The following is a 24,818-nucleotide window of genomic DNA, read 5'->3' as shown; positions in this document are numbered from 1 at the left end:
TCCAGTGATAAAGAAATGAAATGCTAGTGATTATATCAAGAGTAGGTTGTGCACTTAGATTATATTTCTTTCTTAAAGTGAGAATTTCCTGCTTTAGAAAACAGTCTTTCCCGAAACCCAGATAGCTCAAATCCATTGCAAGAACCAGGCCCAAACCAGCTAAACTGGAAAAGAAAAAGGAGAATTTTCACCTGGCTGATGACAACTTTTGGGACATGGGCTGGAGGAGCTGAGCCATGCCTAGTGTGGGTTCTCAAAACTGGTCTTGGGGATCATCTAGTTTAATTACAGTCTTGATCTCAGTATGAAAGACAGGAGAGCACTGATGAACCATGCCAGTGACATAAATTGCTTGATATCTTCATTACAGAGAGCAATAGGAATTTCCTACAGAGAGAAACAGATGATATTAGAAAAGCCTCAGAGAGGGAAAGGCTGTAAGTCCTGAAGCATACCAGTTCCCCAAGAATATTAGTTAGTGATGCTCTTTTATTTGCCTTGCTGTAGTGAAGGCACAGAAGAGCTGCTCAGCAGGGCACAAACCTCTACTCAAGGCTCCCTCCCTGATGTGCACGTGGATGTCCTTTAAAGCTTTTTCCCTTTGATGCACTGCTCCCACCAGACCTCTTCAGCTCAGCTGAGCCACACCTTTTTCTTAGCAATTGAAATACTGCTCTTTTCCCTGGGTAACAGCATTAGGTTCTCATAACTATGTAAAATGTGAAGGTCTAATGGCCTAATAGTATTTTTCAGTATTGGTCCCTCTGAGCTTTAAATATTTAATGGACAGATTTGCCTTTCATATGAACTGGCTCTGTGCCCTGAAAGCACTTCTAGCACCTTGAGGACATTTTGGAAGCCATTTAGGAAAAAGAAGAGATTTGCTATCTTGAGTGCCTCCAGCCACTATAATATTTACGCTGTTGCCAGGTATTTGCAATTACGCAGCATTTCCTGCACATTTTCACCACTGTCTGTCACAAAGGTGAGGAAAGCCCAAGTGTCTCCAACAGCAAAGAGCTCCCAGAGAAGCTCACAATATACATGGCTGACTGGCTGCTGTCACAAAGTCTAATAATGATTTCTTTGACAACTACTGCATTCCTCATTTCTTATAATGCAGGTAACTAATGATTTCACTCTGCTCTAATAAGCAAAAACATAAAAGACATTTTAACCTGCCACAATTTATCTGAAAACCACATTTGCAGCTACACAGCCATCCCTGCCAACAGCTGGACATGTTTGAGTCACAGCTGCTCTTTCCATTGCTGATCCACACACTGATGGCCCTGCGCAAGCAGTGGAGTCCTTAGCACAGAGGGCATCACAGCAGAATCTGTCCTCCCCGTAAATCAGCAATAATGCCTTGTGTTTTCTTAATCCCTGTCACCACAGGGTGGAATGGACGGCTTTGCTGAGTAATGGCACAGTTTCCAAAGAGCATTTCAGGCTCTGACAACAGAGCAGGCTAGAAAGTATCTAGCTATAACTCTATAATGCTTAGGTGAAATTACAGCTTTAATTTTGAAAAGATGAAATTCAGAGGAGATTATATTTACCCAGTTTGTTCAGGTTAGCACCTCTACTTCATGGGTTTCTGAAGGTGGTCCTAGTTTAATTTAGAACTTCTGACCGCAGCTACACTAAACTATAAACTCAGATGTCAACCTCCTGAATAGGTTTTCTTGTGGATCATCACAGGGAAAGGTCCCTAGCATTGCTGATTTGTGTCATGGAAGCAACATAAATGTGACATGATACTCATTGTCTAAATGACAGGTTGTCTTTATTAAAGAATTTGAGGGTTTTGTTTGTTTATTTTAAATTTCATATTCTTTTAAAAATTAAAATCAGAGCATGGCAGTGTGAGCAGTGGTGAGTTCCCTTCTCAAGGACAAGCATAGTCTATAGCGTGCTTCATTTCTTAAATGATAAACTTCAGAAAGCCATTTTGCCTTGTCCTTCCTAGGTCAAACACATCCTCCTACATTGCTGTTTCTTGAGCAGATGGGACAGTCATTTAATATTATTTTTGTGTATTTGCTCCTTACTTTGCCAGTACATTAACTATTTGCAAAGGGAAAGAGGTCAGTTTTCAGATAGCTTAGTTAGAAATCCCCATACTCTATATATTGTAGAGAAAAGCTCAAAACCAGATGTACCTGTTAGAAATGGTATGTAATTCACATAGAGTGAACTTCAAACTTTATGGTAATTATCTTGATAGTAACAGCAGATGAAAATTAGATATACTCCAAATGGAGCCTGTTTTTCTACTGCAGATGCAGGGGAACTCTAATGACAGCAATTCTTTAGTGGGAATACATCCTATGTCTATTAGAACTTAAGTGTTCAAATACATGCTGATAGGGATTGGGTGATTGAACTGTACAAACATGGATATGATTTTCAACACTGAGAGATCTAGAAGGTTCAGGACACTTCTCCAGCTAAGAAGTAGTATAATTTACAATGCTGATTTACAACAATCAGTGTCTGGATTACCATTTTAATTTTGCCTTTTTATGCTTTGCCAGTGTTGAAATTAATTTGTGTATTAATTTATTGTTTTCCCTTTGTTAGCAGCAGGAAATGACAGAACCCTGCTGTTTTTCACTCTGTGTATAAGGGTTCTGAGCACTGGTTTTCACAATGAATATATGTACTATCTGCTCTTTCCGGAATGTCAGACCCAACAAAAAAATACAGAGTAACAATTTAGTTAGAGAGGCAGATTCCCTTAGTATATGCCACAGCTCCTTCAAAGAACTATTGTACCCAAAGCTAACAAAAGATAGTTTAATATCTTTGACACAGACAGGGGATCAAGTGCACCCTCAGCAAATTTGCCAATGACCCAAGTTGTGTGATGCAGGTGGCTGACACACTGGAGGGAAGGGATGCCATCCAGAGGGAAGGAATTCCACCCAGAGGGAAGGGATGCTTGAGAGGTGAGCCTACACAAACTTCAGGAGGTTCAACAGCCAAGTGCAAGCTGCTGCCCCTGGCCCTGATATCAACAGAAGCTGGGATGGAGAGCAGCCCTGCCAAGGAGGACTTGGGGCTCTGGTGGGTGAGAGGCTGGATGTGATCCAGCAGTGTTCACCTGCAGCCCAGAAAGCCAAATGTGCTCTGGACTGTATTCAAAGCAGAGTGGCCAGCAGGGCGAGGGAGGGGTTTCTGCCCCTCTGCTCTGCACCAGTTGCTGGATCAAGTTTTCTGGTACCTTAAACTCACATATTACTACAGCTATTTAGGAGATACTTTTCAAAGTGTTGGATAAGGACAATTTTCTTTTCCTATTAAAATGACTATCAAACCAGAAAATTTCTGGAGAAATTGATTTAAAAAAAAAGATTTTCACAAAAGATTTGGGTAGTATAACAGAGAATGTTTTAAAGATGTCATTTCTTATCTTGAACAAAGGACAAAATGTGCTGACTGCTTACAGTTTAGCAGGTGACCCAGATCCACTCTTGCTCTCTCTGGACAACTAAGAGTTTAAATCTGATGCCAATCTTTTAAAAGTGGAGTAGTTCCAGAAAAACAAAACAAAACAAAAAAAAAACAAAAACCAGAGACTGCAAGAGTGCAATTCACTACAGTTTATCCTTCAGGCACTTGCTTAAGAAGAAAGATGCCTTTTTCAAAATCCCTTATCAGTGCTCCCCATTCCCGAGCAGATTTATCCTGTGTGTGTGCATTTCTTCTGTGGTTTGTTTTCTTGCTTTTGTTAAAAATGTTAAGACCCTTTCACCAATTTTTCTCCGGAACAGAAATGTTGTCTTCTGACCAGCTTTGTTAATTTTGAAAAAAATCCTGATTTAAGTTAACCATGCCGCTGTTGACCTTGTGACCCATCACTTTTGTCAGCACTGTAGAAGAGAAAGCTCAGTGTAGAATTGTGTGTGACATTCTCTGCAGCAGGCAGCAGAGGCTCAGGGCAGGATCTCAGGGCAGGAATGAGCCAAGGGGAAATGAGCAGATGTGAGGTCTGGAAGGGAACAGAACGCTGCTCAAGGAAGCAAAGGAAAAGTGCTGCTGTGGGAAGGAAAAAGGGATGAAAAAGGATAAATATAAATGTTGAAACGGCAGAAAGGAATGAAAGGAAAAAGAGGGATTTAATTTCCCAAGAGGGTAAAGGGTTCCAAACCAAACAATGAATAAGGATTCTTGCCTAAGTTGGGTATATATATCAGGCTTATGGAAGCTTCATCTGGGAATTTAATTTAAAATGTTAGAAAATTTAGGTAATTTACAGAGTTTGGATCCATATTTTACCCAGCTTCAAAAAAGTGCAAAATCTGATTTTTTAAAATTGTATTTAAACTTTTCTTTGATTTTTTTAAAGTTATTTGACCAGAGTACATTTATTCTAAGACAAACTTTATCAATATATTACATTGAACTCTTTTTTGAAACTAGAGACAAGTGTGCAGTGGAAACTATTTAACCTGTCTGTAGAAATACATGAGGCAAAGAGTAGAAGACTGGAATTCCAGATGTCTCACACTGTACAGTTATGAGCTGTAGCATGATTTAAATGCCAATTTGTAGACTACATCTATTGTGGTCTACAAATATTTCTACATATATTTCTTCTGTAGAACAAAATGAATTGTTGTCTTTCCATTTCAATTTTCTACATTTCCAAAAAAGACTGTTCCCAAAGCATTACAGGAAACACTTAAACAAAACTGACTCCACTTTGTTACTTCTACTTCCTTCTACTTCTGGGAAATGTCCTTTTTACTGACCCAGCTGCCTGGAATTTATGAGCTATAAGATGACTATTCTAAAGAAAAAAAAAGAAAAGTTTTTCAGAGGAAAGATACAATCAGAAGGTGAGTTGTCTTATGTGACCTGTCTCCGCATGCTGTTTTTTAAAAAATATCTATGTTATAAGTTAAAATTTCTGATGCCAATATCCCAGCCATTCATAAATGAACTGCATTAATGTCTGATTCATTATGACTGCTTTAGTCAGAATGCACTAATATAATTTGAAAATGGCATTGCAACTTGCGAAGGAGAAGAAAAAATACAGCTATGGAGAAAGCTCTTAAGTTTTAAAGTGGTTCCCTTGTTCGGGTAAAGAGTGATTCCAAATTCTTTGTCTTATCTGAATTTACTACTTACTACAAATCTCAACATAGATTACAGGCTTGGAAGAAGATAACTGCTTTTGGTTACTTATCTGCCCATGAGGGATAGTCCCAGTTCCTCATGACTTGAAAATTCTGGCATTAACTGAGAGTAGAAAATAAGATCCTTGCCCAGGAAAAGGAAAACAAATTTAAAAATGCAACTAATGTCTTGATCCTAACAGATGCACAGATCAGACACCTCTGATGCAAATATTTGATGGTTGTTTTGTGCAATGTCAAAAATCTGGGAGGAAAGTTATATATATATACACACATATATATATGTCTGTGTGTGTATAGAGAGAATTTCCACAAAGCAGACACTTTCTGGTCACCTTCAGTGCCTCACACCTTTTGCCTGGTCTTTTGCTGTTCATTCAGGGAGAAAGTGGCTTGTGTGCACTCCCAGCACTAGTAGGACCAGGCACAGGAAACTTTTCTAGGTGATGCCAAGGTGAACAGCCATCTGCAAGCTGGTCTTGAACAGGTAAAACAGGATTCTGCATGAGGAGCACGTGTACTCCCCAGAGTACAAACAGTGTCAGGTGGGTTTGTGTTAGTTGACTCAATCTGAAGGAATAAAAGAAAGAAAAATTCATCCTTGAGCTCAGGTATCAGACAGAGATGAGACTGTTATGATACAAAACCTGATGACACTAGGCTGATTGTAAGATCCATTGTCTGAATTCAGTGTTGAACTGAGGCTGTACAGTTACAAAAGATAGAATTTGACTTGGAGCATATTATGTGTCCCAGAGCTGGGTTTGTCTGTTGTGATGGGTAAAGGGACATGTATGGCATACATTTCTTTGTAATCTCCTAATTTCACAGTGTGGACAATCAGCCTTCCACAGACCTTTCCAAGGCCAGGACAAGAGGATGTGTCAATGATGTTTGTTAAGCAGTCCACCAGTGAGCAAGCCACTCAGATCTCCTGATATATCCATAAGACCTTATCTTATATAATCTGTCATTACTCTGCTGATGCTGATTTGGGGGGCAGTGCAAACATTCAGTCCAGTTGAGGATCTAGCCTGTGTAGTTACCTGTATGTCTTTTTTCTCTGCCTCCATTTGGCTTGTTTTCTTGGTGAGCTGTTTGCTGCTGTCTAGCAGGTAGGACCAGGAGCACAGCTCTGGAGACACTGACATAGTGTCTGTGTTACACTGATGGCCAGGGGCTTTGGGGATGATCAGTGTGCAAAAGTCTTGCAAGCACAGGGACAGGCTGTGCCTCAGGGAACTTCTAATCTAAGCAGAATCTAAATATAATGCAGAGTATAGAATATGACATTATAGGGAAAGACTGCTGCAGAATGAGGTGAGAGGTGCATGCAGAGCTGAGCCAAAATCTAACAACAAGTACTACAGTATACAGCTCAGGATACCTGATGAAACACTTCCAGATTGGTGGCCTGCCCCACTACTTGTAGGGAGTTTATCCTTCACATCAGGAAAGGGGCACATTGCTGTGCTCCATGTGTGTGGGTGGAGGGACCTGCTGTCCTTCTTTGGTAACCTGTGACACTTCAGAGCAGCAGCCCTTCAGCCTGTCAGACAGCTGATAGGAAATCCTACAACCATGGCAAAGCGACAGAACCTCCACACTGGGGTGTGGCCCCAAAGGGCTTATTCCTTTCTGCTAAGGCAGGAACGCTGCAGGAGGAAAAGCATCTATGACCAGTTCTGCCTCTGGGCATGCATGCATAAATCCTGTTAAAAAGACCTGGCTCTCTACCATGGATCACTCACTTTTTGGTGGCATTTAACTGTAATCTCAGATACAATGAATGAGAAAAATGGATTTCTGCATTTTGACAGCTTCCTTCTCTGCAAATTAACCATAGTCTGAACTGTGTCTTTGCAATACTCTCACCATTTTGGCATACCTTAGTGTGCAAAGCTACTGAATCTGCAAACCTGGATGATCAGATATGTTTGCAGGGGTCACAAAAACCAACCCAACCTTGCTGAATCAAGACGAGGAGTTAACATGGAGGAGACTTAAATATTGCACAGCAGCAAAAGTAAGTCAAATCCACTCTTTCAGAGATCACCAAAAGTCCTAAGGATTTTGGTAAAGTTTTATATAGAAGCTTTGCCATATCAGCAGCATGCTTTGGACTTGCCTATCATCAGACTGAAGATAAATGCTTTCACCTGGCAACTTTGCTCCTTGTGTTTCTCTTTCCCTATCCCATTTGTGCCTGTTGTCCAACATTTCACTCCTACAAGGTGTGTTGCACCAGCTGAGGGCAGGAGTTGGCTCAGCCACGTTTGGGAGCCAGTGCCCAAAGGCTGCCCCAGGGGTGATTCCTGAGCAGCATCCATGTCCCTAAAAGCCAGAGAGGGCTGGCAAAGGACAGCTCTCCTCTCCACTCTGAACTACCCTGTTCCTTCACAGCTGGGATCAGCCAGGCACAGGCACAACTTTCCATCTCTGTGTATGGAGGGTGCTAAATGCAAGAAGGAAGATAAGCCTTTTGATGAGGTGGGGGGAAATTCATCTGTACAGAGTGCTTGAGAGGGAGGTTTAAAAAACTGTGAGCGACAAGAGAAAAAGGCTTATGAATAATTTTAAAGAAAAGTGGATGTTTTAGCTAAGTGGCATTTTTTTCTGTTTATTTTTTTTTTCTGTTTCTTTTTTTTTTCCAAACTTTACATTGATTAGCATTGCTAATGGGTTCAGGTGTACTTTTGCAGCTGTTTTAGTTACTGAGAGGGAATTTGTTTTGAAAGCAAAGCTCTGTTCTCTGATAAGTGTTCCTAGACTTGTATTATGCTTTTTTCCCCTACTGTGACTTTAAAAACAGTGGAATTGGAATGCCTAAGAGATTTTTTACACCCTTCTTTTAATGAAAAACAGATTATCAAGCACTGGCCATTCTTAAGCAGTAAGTTTTAGGGTGTTCATCATGAATGCCCTAAAATTCACCAAAATTCCTACTGTTTTCTGCCTGAGAAAATACTTGGAATATTAAATAGCTACAAGAATTTTTAAAGCTGTTTTCCTGTGCAAGGATGGGATGCTTATTTCAGGAAGCTCTAACTCAGTAGGAAAGGAGGTTCTTTTGTTAGATTGTCGGTACAAAATGTTCAGGTAACACTGACTAACTCAATTAATCTTGTTCTTGCATGTACTCAGGGGCCCAATGGAAAACCTGGCAAAGACTTTCTGGAGGTGTCTCTGATCTGCTATTCCAAGGTCTTTATTAACTTGGGTGTATTTATACCTTCTGTTTGTATTTTCACTATTCACAGTGAAAACAAGACCAATATATTTGGAAGTCTATAAAAGAACCTGGAGTGCTAAGACACTTCTCTTAATTTTTTTCTTAATGATTGCACACTACCAGATAGGTAGAAGTTATATGACTCATATTACTCAATATGCTGACACTTGAGTCTTAGAGAGTCATATGTGAAAACAGATATTTCTTTTACCTAGATAACTGTCTTCTAGATTCTAAGAAAATATATACAGCTGTTTAAGATAAAAGTGTACTCCTGTCTTAGGAGATGGCATCTCTAAGATTACAAACAAAACATTAAAAGAAGAATTCTAATGGTTAACTATTTGAACACTTTTGGCTTTATGGCTATTTGCTATTATTACACTAAGAAGGCTGCTTAGGATACTGAGTAATGGAAAATGAATAGCTAAAAGTATAGCATATATTTCAATCTTTTTTGTTGTTGTTGTTATTTTAATAACAATACCACAGCTATCTCTTTGTTTTCATCAGAACCTTAAAAGTCAAGCTCCTACTGATTTTTTTATTTGCATACAGATTTTAAAAAGAAACTAATAATATAGCTTAAATGTCTTCCAAAACCTTTCTCCTTTGCAAAAGTTTCAAAGGTTTAGCCTTTGTCATTCAATCAGTGCAGATGAGACAGATTAGTGGTGTAAGGTACACACACATGCACTTCTACATCCTGCCCAACAAAGTTTACAATCAAAATAATAAACAAAGAAAAAATTATCAGTATGTACAAAAAACAATTTACTCTGGTTTCTCCCTACAATTTTGTAGGTAATTTCTCAGCCAAAACCAAAGTTAGTTGCTTGTACTATCTGATTATTTTTGTGAGATTACAGAAATGGTGCCCATGGTATGATCACAGACATGAAGTGTCATCTGGAGAAGAGAAATCCTTACCCTCCAGTACATGGGACAGTATTTGTGGCAGGTGAAGTACCCTGTGGCTTTGATACACTGGATACTTTGAAATAAAGCATTTTTCTGTAAAAATTATAGTTCTGCAAAACCCAATAAGTTACAAAATCACATTAGCAAAAATTATTTTTCTCCTCCGTTTTTCTGGAAAAATAATAACAGCTCTTTTGTCACTGAACCAGAAACATATTAAGAATTCAATAAGTGGTTTCCAAGAAGCAGCAAACCACACCAAATTTTAATAATAAGTTTTCATATGAAAGAGAAATGAAAAAACATACCTTGTCTGAAAATTCACCACTGAGCAGATACAAATGAGTGAAGTGCAACACGTCTCTGGGAACAGCTCCTTCTCTAGTATGAATGAGTCTAACTTATGTTTTTACTGCCCCTCCCTGAACACAGCAGACTCATCGCTCTGTTGATGACATCATATTCCTGGATTTTCTCCCATACTATATTTTAAAAACAATGTTTATCTACTGTATCCATTATGAGACCACCGATATTTTAGTATGGGTGGCAAACAACACAAACACAGCTAAGACACTGATGTTCCCCAGTATGTGTATAAAACAGTCATGTGTTTGTACAGCAGCTTCCAGAATTGTGCATGAGCATGCACACACAAACACATGGCTCTTGTCCTGATTAGGGTAATGAAAAGAACATTTTTTATTTTACTGGTGTTAGAGCTAAACAAGCCAGCTTTCTAGCAGACTTGGATCTTTAAAACAGAAGAGATAAATATCTAATTTACAGTCTAAGATATATTTTTTTTTTCCCATGGGAAAAAATTTACTATTTGTATTCTGGAAGACACTGCTCTTTCTCTCTGACTACTCGGTCTGCTGAGAACAAGTACAGAAGCCAAATACCACTTAAAGATTTACTGGACCAAAATATCTTGAAGGCTGTGGATGAAATCTCTATATGAATCAGAATTATAGGCAAACATCAGAGCATACCCTTTTACTTACTACATTGATTTTTATTCTGGATGTCAGATGATTAACAGAGAGCTCATTTTAGACCATTTATTAGAGGCATAGCTGGTTTTCCTGTAATATTTATGCAATTAAACTAAAATCTGAAAGGGCAACCATGGCAGCAGAATTCCATCAAAGGACATATCTTCGTTCAAAGGAGGATTGAACAGAGAAAATAACAGTCTACTCTCTTATTTTGCCACAAAATTCTAATTCTGAAAGTGAACAGTTCAGGAAAAATGCTGGTCTATATTGTGACTGGTGGTATCTACCAGTGAAAATATCTGTCCCCCACCCTCCACTGGTTTGCCATTTACAGTTCCAGGGCAATACACTTTCTTGGTGTGTACTCTGACAGGAATTGCTACTTTGCTTTTCAGTACTTTTCCTTTTCTTTCTTTTTCTCAGAATCTGTCAGAATGGATGCTTGGTACATTTTCTGTGTTTATTTGAACTAGTTGAGTCATGCTCTATCAGCAATACCTCCCCCTGGTCTGTCCCTGAGTACCCTGCACCAGTTACAGTTTGGCTGTGTAATCCTGAGACTCACAATCTCAAAGATCTTCATTCCACCTGCTTTTTTCAGTTTGTTTTTGTTTTTGTTTTTTTGTTTGTTTGTTTGTTTGTTTGTTTGTTTGTTTTTTAACTCCTATGCACTACCTCTAGATTGTTGTGGTTTTTTGGCTGGTCATATATTTAATATTAAATATTAACATAATTTTTCAAATACAGTGTCTCAAAATTCTGCTTTTAGACAAATTATATGCATTTATAGGAGGGACTCAACTGGCTCAATTGTAGTGATGTAATAAAACCCAGCTGGATTTGTTAGCTAACAATATGAAATGAGAACAAAGCAGCAATTGAACATCTATTGTGAACACATGGACATAAGAGTGATAAATCTGAAGAGGTATCATAAGAGAAAACACACCTGGAGAAAAATTAAATCTTAGATGGATGGTGTGTTCAATTTATTTTACCTTTCACAGTTGTAGAAGGAGATTTTGAAAACAGTTGTATATAATTATAGGGCATTGTAATTCTTCTGATGCTTGTGCTGTGCTTGCTTCAGTGCATGAGGCAGACCATGGACAAAGTTGTCAAAGAAGTGTTCTTGGTTCAAATAGGAGAGGGAGATGTGGGAATCCAGGGCTTCCCTCTGGCTGCCCTGGAAGGTCTGGGACCCTGGCAGGGGTCAGGAACCCCCTGTACAGAGCCCCCAGAGACACTGTCTGGGATCTCTGTCCATGGAAAAGAGTTTTCAATCTTACAGGATGAATTACCAGCTCTGAGTGTTTGATATGAGTAATAATTAAGTGTGGCACAGTGGCACAGGTGCAAAAGTATAGTTTTAGGTTTCTAGATTAGGGGTTCAAAGGGGACAAGATGGAGGAAATTGGGTGTGTCTTGTCCTTTTTCTCCTTCTTCATGCCCTCCATGTTTCACTGTGGTGTTGGCATTTTTCTGTTGGTTTAGGCTGGGGACACACTGTCCAACGTAGGTGACAGATATTGGCACGTTATTGTAAATCCAGCCCAGGGAGTTTCTGGTATTTAATGTTTGTAACATCCCACTGAGGGCAGAGCCCCACACGCTGCCCTGCAGGACAGAGCTGGGCAGGGCAGCAGAACATGTTAGAGATAAACAGAATAAACAACCTGGAAACAGCACAGACCAATTATGGCTTCTGCTTTGGCAGTGGGGCTGACAGACAGAGACTTTCTACAATCTTGGAATCATCAATACCAAAGATTCTGACACAGCTGGAGCAGCAGATACCATGAAATTTCAGAGTATATTGGGAGCTGATCATTCTTGCAGTCACTGTCCTCCAGCTCAGGGCTCTAAGAACCCCTTGGTTCATCACTGGTGCTGAAGACAGAGGTGAAGAATGCATTAAATGCCTATGCCTTGTTTCTGTCCCTATTTATGAGGTGACCATCCTCATCCTGGAATGGGCTGATGTTGTTTTTACACTGACTATTGCCATGAATATACTTGGATAAACTTTTATTGTCCCCCACATTTCTGGAAGCTTCAAGTCCAGTGGAGGTTTGGCCACACGAATTTTCTCCTTACAGTGATGAGCAGCATCTCTGTTTCTCTATGTCACTGGACCTTGCTGGCACCAGGCATACACTCTGAACTGGGTTATGTGGAACATTGCTGCTCAGTTAGCATTTATTTAAGGAACTGAGGGAATGTATGCCAATAGTTGGCTCTGTTAACTCAAGATAACAAATAGTGAATAAAGAGTAAATATTAGGGGAGAATTTCTTGCCTAAGTAGTTGTTCAGGACTGTTGCAAGCACTTTCTAGGGGAGTAAAATCTTACCACGTAGTTTTACTTACTGGTTTCTGACTTTTTCCAAGTATGTTTTGCTCTTTTTGGCCTACTAAGTCTGCAGGTTTGGAAGAAGGAGGCAGTCCTTGGCTTTCTAACAGAGACCTGGAACTTTGATTATTGGTGTTTGAGCAGGAGTCTCCAGACCCCTTGTGGAGAGGTGACTTGCAGTGCTGGCCATGCAAGTGATAGAAGCCACATTCAGATAAATGCAGCTCTTTGAATCTCTCTGTGTGTATGTACACACTGATCTGTCACTTAGAAGAAGCTATTTTTGCAGCTAAGTCTGTATATTACTCCTACAAACTCAGTGTTTTTCCAAGGCTCACTAATTAAAATTAGCAACTGAAGATATTTGGGTAACTTTCTCTAAGGAGGATGCTGATTAATTTCCTTTTCCTTCTCCTGATCTGATTCTCCTAAATAAATTGTATCAGGACAGTTTTATAGCAATTGTAAGAGTTTTGTGTCATCACTGAGCCTTGGCTTCTTGGGATGTCTTCTGGTTTAAACAACCATTCATTTTGGTCAGTTATATTTTTCTGGAATGGGAACAGCTTTTTTGTCTCCTATGTGTTTCTGGTCCTTCAATGTGTTGCATTTATTTAAAACCTCTTTTCAGTAATTTGTAAATACACCTTTTTTCCTTTATACAATTCAGAATTATGGTACTCTTTTATTGTAAGGAGGATTGAATTAATCAGGATCTGGAATGTGTATAAGCCACTGAAGGACTGTACAACCAGTTCAGTTCTAAAATATAACTAAGAAGATATAGTTGGACTACAGATGTGCAGAATATCAACAGAGAAGCAAAGACAATTCTGATGGAAATACTTGCAGATTACTTACCAGGAGAAAACACATTTGCTCAAAAGCTGGATCTTCTATACTTTGTATTGTAGAGGTACACAGCCAGAATTAAACTTCTTCAGTTCTGTGCAAGTTCTGTGCATTCATCTTTGGAAGTAGCCAAGTGGATCCCATGCTGTCCCTTTGCAAGCATATACAGAGAACCACAAGGAGCAATTAACCTTGTGATGCTCTTTTAGCAGTAAAAGTCATATGAGGAGCCAGAAGTTGAATCTGTGCTGGATGAGATGAAGGAAATGACACTGGAATGAGCAGAGAAGGCTTTTCTGTACCTTTTGTAGGTCTGCACAGGCTGCAGCAGGAAATGCTGCTGGGATGAGAATGATTTTTATCAGTACATCCAGAAGTATAGGAAGGAATATAATTGTAACCACAACATTTGGCCCAGTTTCTTCTCTAGCATTAATCACAGGTTGGCTGCACCTCCAAGGAAAGGGGTGATTACCTACCCAAGGAGCTGGCAGTCCAGTGTTATGTGCATTTACCCTCACAGTAATGTCAGGCATAGCTCTGCTACTCAGTGGTAACTCTACAGCTCTTCATCAAATGTACAACAAACAGCACCAGAATTGCCTCTCTTTCTTGCTTCCTGAGCAGCTTTATCTCACCAAGCTTATCCTAAGGGTGCCACTGCATGCTAATGTATGGGATTAGCTCTGACATACAGTGCCACAGGGTGTTACAGTTTAGGTTATTCCTTTTCTCCTGTTTTGCATCAAGTGTTTTTCCTTTTTATCTTTGCAGACATTGGGTGGGATTAATTGCAACCACTAAGTACCAGGAAAAAGATTCAACAACTCCCCTTGGAATAAATAACAAAAAAACCCCCTCACTCAGGTTCTGGATTGTCCACCTATTCTCACAATTACTAAAATCCTGTAAACAGCTTTCCAGATATTCTTAAAATTAAGTTCCCTAATTCAGGAAGGAAATTTGCTGATTCTCCTTGTTAAAATCAGACTCCTTTTCACTCTTATTGGAAAATTGCTGAGTTCCTCTGTGTCCTGAGAGAACCTTGCAAAGGAAGTGTGCTGCTGTCCGTATCCAACCCTGCAAGCACAGAAGTTATGTTGCACGAGCTAAGCAAACATCCTACTTCTAAAATATCCCTTGGACTGAACATGCCCAGATTAACTGTTGTAGTTCAACACTACACTGTACAACTTCCAGCTGGAGATTAAGGAGACTTATTTTTCGTGTGCCTCCTCAGTTGTACTGGCCTTTGTTAAAATTGCCAGTGCACACTGTTCCTTTCCTGATTTCCTCAGGCAAAATTTTACCATTTTGTTAATTTCTTAGCTTTTTTGTGCTAGTCCATTAATTTCCACTAAGAGAGACATAGTGCAAACAGAGGAACCAAGGCTTGCTTGGTACATGAGTATGAGGTGCAGCATCAACCATTTAAGTTAGCTGATGAAAATTGTATCTGTGACAATGGCTCTGGTAATAGCAGTGGTTATGAACTTCCAGATATGAGGGTAGCTGTATGAGCTGCCCTTTACTAGCAGAAGAGATAGCAGTGAAGCAATGTGGCACAGAAGAGACTGTCAGAATCTGGCAATTTGGTAGGGCAAAAATGAGAGAGCCATGTCCCCTGGTTCTCTGTAGGCTGGCTTCCCTGGGGGTGGTGATGGGTGGATGAAAATGTCCTGTTCTTATATGTTTAAATAGCAGTATGGAGCATTTCTGCACAAACTCAAATGACTTATGTTTTCTCTGAAAATCTGCCTAAACAAGACTGCTGGGATTGCAGTTGGGATGCTGTGATGATTGAACTGTTATATTTTATTTATTATTTTTATTTTGAAAAGCTAATGGATTTTCAGTCAAAAGCAGCCCTATACCTCAGGGAACAATACATTCTGTTTATGTCTGGGTCTTGTATTGTTTATATGAAAACTCTCCTGACTTCCCAGATTTGGTGTTTTGCTGCATGGTAGGATAATGCAGATGCCCAAGGCAGTCTTTACAGACATTGAGGTCCATACAGGCTGAACCTAAGGCAAATGAATGTTTAGGTACAAATATTCTAATGCAAGTTTATCTGCACTTTGAAGGCAGTTGGTGCTTTTGCAGCGTACACCATAAAATGACTCATTTTATTTGCAACTCACTTTTGTAAACATACCACTTTCTAACTTTGACTAGTTAGAGGGTCTTTGTCCGTGATTTTCGGTTTTAGTGATTCACATGTTCATAAGCTCTTAGGTACTTGTGTCCAAGTAGTCTGATGGAGATGACTCGTGTGTGACATTGAGGATGATGAATGCTCTGTTGTTTTCTTGGTTTGGGCATCTTCTGGCTACAGAGTATAGTCTTGTTTGAATAACAGGAAGAGAAATGGCACTGGGCTATAAACTGATGATTAAACCCCCCATCCTCTACCAGAGCACAGGCCTACAGCTAGTGAGTCATCCCTGCCATGATCTTGGTATGAGCAGCTCATTCTACAGCGTTTACGAGTTTTACCGATGATAATTTTGCCCTGTCTGTTTTTGCATACCATGCTCAATCCCTGCTCTGTTGTTCCTTATTCTCAGTTTACAAACACATCTTTGCATTTATATTTATTTCATCCCAACCTTAACAGTGCTGTTACAACCCTCTCCAGGGCTAAGCTGACATACGAGTAAGACTGAACCAATAGAGTGGAACCATATCCTTCACATTTGACTGAAATGAGATATGATAATCCTCTGTCCTGAAGTATGCCATAACTCTAGCAGAAAAGTTATTTACTAAATATTATTTGTAAAAAATTATAGAAAAAAATTGTTTCCACTCACTATAAGACCATGGGGCTCACTTGTTTATTTATTTATGAGAATTAATTGATACAGAAACTAAATAATTGCTTGGGTATATTTTTCCATACCAAGTGGTTGGTAGTAATAACAGTACAGCAAAGAAGAGTACTGTAAGAAGCAGTGAAGTACTGAGATTAAAGTGATTGTAGGAGCAAGAGAAAATAAGCACATTCACCTTCATACCATTGTGTTGCACTTCCCCAGTCTAACCACAGCCTGGATTTCACAGCAGCGAAGACAAAATTTGCCCAGAGTCATGTATTGTCCATTTCCTTTTTCACTGCTAACCAGCATGAGTAGACAAGGAAAATTAAGGATAGAATTTGTTCTTATCCACCTTGATTTTAAGTGAGGTCACAAGAATAGATTTGAATTGTTTATTGATTCTTTTTTATTGTTTGTAGCTAAATGCTTATTGAGTGGACAAGCCATATCAAGCATAGCCAAAGAAGAGCCAAAGGGAAAGACGGGATCAGATAAATTGCATGCTGCTTATATTCACCTTAGTTCTGAGAGTACTGTGTAGAAAATTCAATTGTTTCCAAGCACACTTATAAGAAAGTGGTTTGGAATACTCAACACAAGCATACTAAGGGCAAATGATGCCTGCTGATCTGGTTTGCCTTCTCTGAAGGAATGGCAGCTGGCTGGGTGAAAAAGGAAGAGTAGTAGATGTTGTTTATCTTGACTTTATCAGAATATTTGATCCTAATTCCATTAACTATATTCTTATAGATGAACTGGGTAGATATAGATTTCTTGAGGGATCTGCAGAGTGCATGAAAAACTGGAAGTTTTTTGGTGTTCTGCCACTGTTTAATGTGTTCATCAACAACATAAATGATAGAAAAGAGTTCCTGCCAAGCCTGAGGATTGATGCCAAGCTGGGAGAGGGTGTGGAGGGGCAGGGCAATGATAAAGGACAGAGAGACCTCAAAAAGCTAGAGGAGCTGGCTGGTGGGAACCCTGTCCCTTTCAGCAGACATGAACATCTGTGATGAGCAGCCCCATGCTCATTACAGGCTGTAGGTGAGCTAAGCAGGTAACAGCCCTGCAGGAGAAGATCTGGAGAGTCCTAGTGAGCAGCAGGTCCAACATGAATCAGCAGTGTGTCCTTTAACAATGAAGCCTTGCAGCACACTGCTCAGTTAGTAAGAGCATAAGCAGCAGGTTGATGCAATTATTCTCCTCTGTCCTGCAATTTTGAGACGTCTCCATTTCCACCCACTCCTATCCACAAAAGAGATTTATCAACTGGAAGCCAGAAGGAGTCCAAAGAAGGACCACTGAGATGACACAGGGATAGAAATATGTGACATTCTAAGAGGAAGCTGAAGGAAGTTGTTTTCTTAATCCAGAAGAAGAGTCTGAAGGGAAATACTTGATACATTAAACAGTGTAGTGGGTGGTTGCTAGGAAATAGAAATCCAGACTCTTCTCAGGTGTTAAAGCTAAAAGACAAGAAGGAAGGGATGAGAAATGCATTACAGAAAGTTTATATTTCCTTCTGGGACAAGAAATTCTCTTTACAGGTTGTTGAACAGTAGACCCTGCCACACAGAGATATTGTCAAATTTCTGTCCTTGAAGATATTCAAAACTCATCTAGAGAGAGCTCTGAGCAATCTGATATAACTTTGAAGTTATCCTGCTTTGAGCAGAGGGTTGGGCTAGCTGACCTTCAGACTATTTTCAACAAAATTCTGTAATTCTGTGAAATTCTGGCAGTTCCAGACGTGAGGATCCTATGAAAATGTGAAATGTTTTTTAGGTCTGCATCCTTTGCAGACCTGGTGTCTATGTGTATGTCTTCCAAGCATTGGAATTCTTACACCTTTGTCTGCCATGCTGTAGAAACCTTCACTGAAGTTTGGTTCTCCATGTATTCTGTGATGCAGCTATTTCTGCACCTCTTCTTTGAGCATTTATAAAGACAGAGCTATGAAGCAGATTTCCTCTAACAACTCTTCTCTGATGAACTATTCCATTATTTTCAGACAGGCTCTTCCCTTAGTAAAAGCAGTCATTTTCTTTCAGAGGCTAACTTTAGAGGAATAGGTCACTCTACACTTTTTGAGAATGTTGACACAAGTCAGAACAGGTCAGCAGAACAATTACCACAGCTTCTTTTTCTGTCCTGTCCTAACTTTTCCCTTTTTTCTCAGCTGAGCTCTAGGAGAAGCTTGATTTAGAATCAAGGAGCAGTTTCAGAGAGCTGCTGCAAGAATTCTGATTTAGCTATTGAATCCTGCATCTCTGCAGAAAATTCAGTATTCAACAATAAATTCAATAGTCAGCAGCATTTATTTATTATAAACTGAAATGATACATACTTTCTGCAAAATTAAATTTCTAAGTGGAAATGCACTTGAAGAAGAAATACAAACCCAGCTTTGGAAGACATGGAATCAGAGTCACAGAATGGTTTGGAAAGGACCATAAAGACCGTCTAGTTCTAACCACCTTGCCATAAGCAGGGACAACTGTGACAAGACCAGGTTACTCAAAGCCCCATCCAGCCTGGTCTTGAATATTTCCAGGGATAGAACATCTAAAACTTCTATAGGCAATCTGTTCCAGTGCCTTTCCACCTTAAAAAAAAATTTCTTCTTCATATCTAATATAAACCTCCACTTTTTCAATTTAAAGCCACTCCCCCTTGTCCTATGTACTTGTGTTAAGAATAAACCTCTCCTTTTTTCATTATTTAATCTGTATGAGTAGCAAACTTGGGCATTTTTAAAAATCAAACTGCTTTTTCACTTTCTAAAAGCTGATTTTCCAGCACTCTCACCAGTTTCTTTCTGATCACTCCTCTCTTACTTAATGAAATATGAATGATTTATCATCTTTGCAATCAGTTGTAATTACAAAAATATGTGCAACCATAAACATGCAAGACAAATTACAACTGTACTGTAGAAAGGGTAGTCTGAAGGATAAAGATGAGAAGACAAGTTCATCCCTTTACGTATTCCCTTTACAACTCTCATTGGAAGAAAATCTGCTCGAATTGTTTTACTGTTGCTTGTTCTTAGATTTTTACAGAGCTCAGAGTGTGAAGGCGCCTCCTGACCGTGGTATGACCCTTAGAAGGAATAGATATGCTGGCTGCAGTCTGTCTGTCTGTCTGGTCAGTCCTGCTGGGTGCTGATATGTATAAACACCTTCCCTGTTTTGCCTTCTGGCTGTGCAAGGGCAGGAGAAGGGATTATCCTTTTCTTTCCTCTGACAGTGAGGGGACTTCAGCTCTGAAAGGATGTGCAGGCAAGCAGATACAGGAATACTACACCTGACTGTAACTACAGGAGTGAGTGGAATGATACATGGTACCTCAGGGGAGGATGGGATTTTCCTTAAAAAAAACATAAATAAAACCCTCCATGTTTTTGCCCTTTAGATTTCATAGCTTCACACAAATGCAGCAGTATCATCCTAATTCTGTGATATTTGAGAGCTTTAATAACCCACTCAAGAAATCTCTAGAAGATCCAGGGAAATGTCTCAGATATTCTCACTCCAAGTGTGGAGACTCTAAAAACCTTTTATCTATGGGGAAGTGTTTGTAATATTTCCCTTGTGCTTTTTGCTTTTTGCAAGTAGCTTGAGTGCCTCATGCCAAATACTAGAATATTCAGTGTGCCTTTGTCTAGTGTGCCTCTGTCTGTGTGTCTGTCTATATCTAAAGAAACTTTAGCTGATTCTTTGCAAGCATAAAGGTGTTATAAATTTCTGGCATATCATATGTCCCTTGATTTTGCATCACTAAATATTGCAGGGTCTCTGTATTTTTCTGGTTTTACCAGAGTTGCAGTTCTTCTCCAAACTACACGATGCCATGTCCAGTTCATCTTTTGCTTGGAGTATTTAGTTTCCCTAATGATTTCCATTAACTTTTTTAGGTTCTTCTTTAGGTTTCTTAATGATTTCCACAGTAGCCTTCTCTGACCCAGTCAAACAACTTTTACTGAAAACAGTGAGAATACTGGGTCTGTTGATGACTGTGGGATGCCTTGTGCATGAATTGTGTGTGGATGTGCAATTTGGCAAAGGGAGGGGGAAATCAAAATCTTTTATACCGTATCTGGGAAATATTGGCCAAGTTGCATGTTTTTCTTAATGAGTTTAAGTCAGGATAATTCCAATGATCCAGATTTAATCAACAGTTTATGTCTAAAGAACTTTATAGGCGTAATTAAGCCTTCACTTTGTCACATAGGATTAAGGATGACAAATAATATGTATTCATATGAATAAAAATGATTCTTTAAATGGATGATGATAATGATTAGACTAGAATATATTAATCAGTATGATTTACTACACAGTATATATAGCTATAGCTACTAATATAGTGTTACTGAAGCAATATCCAAGCCATGATATCAAAGTCAGCCAAGTAATTATATAGAGATTTATGTTACACACCCATACCTATGACCATGAGCAAATCTCTTTTGACCAGCCTCAAGGAGTAACCTGGAGAGGGGTCTCCACTCAAGGGAGGAATCTCCACACACACTCAGGAGGTGATATGTTGGAAGACCCTATGGTTAAAAAGTGGGACAGGGGTTTCATTATATGAAGTGCTTGGCAGTCCTATGTGCCTTTCCCATTGTTGCACAGATGTTTTTTGAATCTTGGGGGAAGAAGTTATTTTAGGACATGGTAGTTCATCAGGTGAGACTGAATGAATTTACACTCTAGTCATCTTGGCTTCCTCCTTCCTCTAGATGATTTTGACTAAATAATTTGTTCTTCTACATCTTCACATTAGTTTTTAGACTCTTCATCATACAAGACTGTGATGAATTTGAAAGTTATAAGCAGTCAGTTCTTGTAACAAATAAAAGCAGTTTGAATCTAGGACAAATAAGAACAGCTACTTGAATCTGGGGCACCAAACAACTCTTAACACAAATTGCAGAGTATATGTGGAATACTTGAAACCTACCATCCTAAAAAAAAAAAAAAAGGAAAAAAAAAGTTCTCTTGGCTTCTGTTGATGTCAGTATTAAACTGGTTCATATTTCTGAGGCTGAATGATTTATGATGACTGTAATAGTGCTGAGGGTAGAGATATAGCAGCATAGCAATCTCCAACTAAGCTGAAGCCAGAATCTGGTAGAACAGATAGATTTCTTCCTCTAATAGAAAAAAGGTTTAAACAAACCCCCAGAGATATAAGATATTAAGGTAAAACAAGAGCAACTATTTATTTTTCTTCTAGCTGTGTATGCAAATCTATCCTTCTCACTTCGTGGACATGTGCTCAGGAAAAGGGTATTAGGTAAAATAAGGACAGACAAATAGAGTGAATGGTATTTGGAGATGGATTTAATTATCCAGTGTATAACTTCCTTTAAATGCTGTTTTGTTGGCTTAGCAAGGAATATGTGAGATTTAAAGTGTCCTGTCAGATATTATCATAATTTCAGCCATGTGTTAAGGAAGGTAATGAAATTTTGAATCTTTCAGGTTATTGTTTTATGCCTGAGGCCCCATAGATTTTGAAAACAAAACACATTTCAAAGCAAAATCCCTTATCAAGGAAGGAAGCACAGGGGTGTGCAGGGGTGAGGTTTGTTGGACTAGATGTCCTTCAAAAATCCCTTCCAACCAAATATATTCTATAACTCTGTGAAATTGAATCCTAATCCAAGCCTCATGATGACCAGCTCCTGGACCTGGCTGGCTGGGACATGTCTGCCCCAAGGCTGAGGTCTGACATCCTGCCACTTACAGCTTATCAACTCCTTCTAACATCCCCATGCTTGTTCCTGTTCTTGTAACAGAAAGTGCTGCCTGCCAGCAAGGGCTTCAAAAACCATACATGGATACATGATTTTAATTCCATTTCCACAATGCAGCATGAATGATCCAACAGCATTTGCCATCCCCTTGGCTGCCTCAATGCAAGAGTGCAGGGCAATGTGGAGTCTCTGCCCTTTCCTCCAGTTAGCAAGTTTAGTTATTGCAAATATCTTGGAGGGAGGTAAGATTATTAGAAGTGTAGGTCAGGCTTGTAAAAAGCTGCCTACAAGACATTGAAAAGTAAATCGACTCACCTGTGACCACTGCTGCTACTGACTCCTCTGTTGCAAAGAGCTGTCAGGTAGCCCTGGAGTTTGCCTTAATGCTCTTGTGATGGCTGAGACAACAGCATTAAACAGCAACTAAACCATTGTCATTAAACCATGACAACCTGTAAATACTACTTTGAAGCAAACAGATGGAATTTACTCACCTCACAGAAGTATTGGCTCTCATATTACAATCTCAAATTACAAAGGCTACATTTTCACACAGCAAGTCGTAGTCTGAAAATTTGACAGCCTAAATCTCTATGTTGCTACTGTATGTGAATTGTTAAAATACTGAATTAGTGGTTAACTGGGATTTTTACTTCTGAATGTTCTTAAAACCAAGAGCATGCTCAAATATACAGATATATCTGCATGCACATGTATATGTATATCTTCATAAGCAGAAATATAACATCAGATATAGGTTACTATAAAATATTTCTGATTTTATAACCAGAAATGTATGCATGCTCTGACTCTTTTGCTCCTATCACTTTGCTTTTACCATTAATCTGATCTCATTCATGTCTTCTTCTAGCTGGACTTGATGCACAAAATCTAGAAAAACTTCTAGAACATCTTTAAGGACTACCTCAAACTTCAGCCTCTGAGTCTGCCTGGAAAGTGATACTTCTGCTCACAACTTGTTCTGATGACAAGTCTTAGAGCACAGTTGCAGAAACTGCAGCTGAATCTGCATTTGCTAACCCAGCTCTCAGCCAACTCAATTGCTTATACTGGTTAAAAAAGTGCTGATGTTGAACTGCTGGGTCCTGCTGAGGCAGGACCTGCATCTGAACTCCTGGTTTGCCTGCAGATGTCTTCATGAAATACCGTGGTTTCAGTAGGTCTGAGCTAATTTAGGTGGGTGTTTGCCACAGCTTTTTCTGAGAGTGGTGTCATCCACTGGCTTCCTTGTGATTCTCTGGATGTGGGGGTCAGAGGTGGGTGAAGATGAATGTTTGAGTGAGAAGGACTGAGAGGGATTTCTTTTGGTTTTGTTTATATTGCTCATGTTTATACAGATGACATAACCTCCTTTTGAAATTTAAAGTGAGTATTAGTGCAACTTGTGGGTGTGTATAAATGTTTCAGCTACCTCCAAACAGTAATTCAGTACTGATGTTCTGAGATAATGGAAAGTTGAGGTTTGCAGGCAACAGAAGTTGGTGTCCTTGCCCCATCAAGCCACTAATAGGTCACAAAAAGTTCAAGTCCTGAATGTGAGGGAGTAACTTTCTAGGCAGCCTCTGCATGAGCAAAGATCCACACCATATTTTTCTTCAGAGACTCTGAGTTGCAGTCAGAGCTTGTCCTTGCCTTTTGGCAGGGGCAGGTACTCAAATCCTTCTGCATGAGTTTGCAAATTTTGAAGTGAAAGCAAGTAAGAATGCTATTGACATTTTTTGCTTTAATTTCTTGTGTTTAATTAATGAGATCTTCTTGTGCTTGGAACATTTTTTTGTTTTGTTTTGTGTATTGATAAATAGAAAATTATTCTACCTGGCTTCTATTTTAAAATGGTACCATTGCAAAGGGAACAAATTCAACAGTGAATCAAAATACATTTTATTTACCCACAGATGGGGCCAGGCAAAAGAAAAATCTGGTATTTTTTTTCATCTGAAGTGTCTGTTGAGAATAAGTATATTAGCTTGAGTGATGCACATGCTGTGCATCAGCCTTGTCCTGCCAGTCTGTGGGGATATCAGAGTTCCTTGTGAGTCACAGCTGGAACTTCTGCAGCTCATATCAACTCCAGATGTTAAGAAAAAAATTGGATTAATAATAGATTGACTACTGTTTAATTAATTGTGATCAGCTGTTATTTTAACCTTTCTTCCTCCAGTTTTAAAGACAGAGGCAGACAGGAGTTGTCTATCACCACTGATGAGCATATCTAAGAGCAAACAGGCAATGACTTCTGTAAGAAGTTCTTGCCAGAAATGCCAGGGTTTTCCCCAGTTTCACTTGAGGAATAGAATATTAGTAAAGAAATTATGTCTCTGTTTAGAAAGCTCTGCTCTATAGTTTTTAAGCTCACCAAGGGTATAAATAGTTAGTATTGGTAGGAGAGGGTCCTTTTATTGATTCTCTGCTTCTCTTCCATCATGAAAGGCAGCTGATTATCAGAACTCCATCAAAACTTTTGCATTTCTTTTGTTTTTTTAAGAGATGGTGTTAAACACCTGGGCCCCATTTAGAATTTGCACCATACACTTCATCAGCTGAGGAGCCAGGTGCACCTGACAGTTTCTCATGTGGTAAAAAACTGGGGTGTTGCACTGAAGAAAATGCAAGGGCCTAAGGGAAGCTGAAGGGGGATCATCTCCCTGTAGCACAGGCTGAAATGTGATGTGTTCTTCATTAAAATCTAATCTCAATTG

The 24,818-nt window shown here is 39.3% G+C and overlaps 2 protein-coding genes across 5 annotated transcripts in view; both read right to left on the bottom strand.

Moving 5' to 3' along the window:
* Positions 1-9,708, bottom strand: part of BDKRB1 (bradykinin receptor B1) — a 30,284-nt gene extending 20,576 nt beyond the window's left edge. Inside the window, exon 1 of the mRNA XM_085580690.1 lies at positions 9,612-9,708. The gene's annotated coding sequence lies outside the window, so the exon portion shown is untranslated. The remainder of the gene's footprint in view (positions 1-9,611) is intronic.
* BDKRB2 (bradykinin receptor B2) overlaps positions 1-22,768 on the bottom strand; it is a 33,341-nt gene extending 10,573 nt beyond the window's left edge. The window contains exons 1-2 of one of the 4 annotated variants that reach the window (XM_085580688.1): positions 22,414-22,767; positions 13,519-13,660 (exon numbers count right to left, since the gene is read on the bottom strand). The gene's annotated coding sequence lies outside the window, so the exon portion shown is untranslated. The other 3 variants (XM_085580689.1, XM_085580687.1, XM_021549656.4) reach the window with 3 other exon arrangements.
* Positions 22,769-24,818: the final 2,050 nt, after the last annotated feature.

Source organism: Lonchura striata, chromosome 5 (assembly GCF_050655825.1).
Source record: "Lonchura striata isolate lonStrDom1 chromosome 5, ASM5065582v1, whole genome shotgun sequence".
Classification (NCBI taxonomy): Eukaryota; Metazoa; Chordata; class Aves; order Passeriformes; family Estrildidae; genus Lonchura; species Lonchura striata.
The sequence above is the reverse complement of the archived record's forward strand: the minus strand, read 5'-3'. Positions and strand labels throughout refer to the sequence as shown.